The 308-nt window shown below is 37.7% G+C and overlaps 1 long non-coding RNA gene across 1 annotated transcript in view; it reads right to left on the bottom strand.

Annotated features, from left to right (window-relative positions):
- Positions 1 to 308, bottom strand: part of LOC103262122 — a 17673-nt gene that overhangs the window by 14431 nt on the left and 2934 nt on the right. The gene's annotated exons all lie outside the window — the stretch shown is intronic.

Below are 308 nucleotides of genomic sequence, written 5' to 3'. Positions count from 1 at the left end.
AAAAAAAAAAAAAAAGGATTCATGGTATATGAGATTTTTAGCTGTTCTTGCCACAAAAAATAAAAGAATAAGTATGTGAGATGACGGATGTTAATCTGCTTCACAACAGCTTTTTTCTTACTATCTGCATGTATCTCATAATATCATGCTGTATACCTGAAATATACACAGTAAAATTATTTTTATTTTACTTTATTTATTTATTTTTTTTGAGTTGGAGTCTCACTCCGTCGCCCAGACTGAAGTGCAGTGGCCGCTTCCAGCCACCGCAGCCTCGACCTGCTGAGCTCCGGCGATCCTTCCGCCTC

Source organism: Carlito syrichta, unplaced genomic scaffold (genome assembly GCF_000164805.1).
Source record: "Carlito syrichta isolate Samal-C Ts95f unplaced genomic scaffold, Tarsius_syrichta-2.0.1 Scaffold91638, whole genome shotgun sequence".
In the NCBI taxonomy this organism is placed as follows: Eukaryota; Metazoa; Chordata; class Mammalia; order Primates; family Tarsiidae; genus Carlito; species Carlito syrichta.
This window is presented reverse-complemented; position numbering and strand designations above follow the sequence as displayed.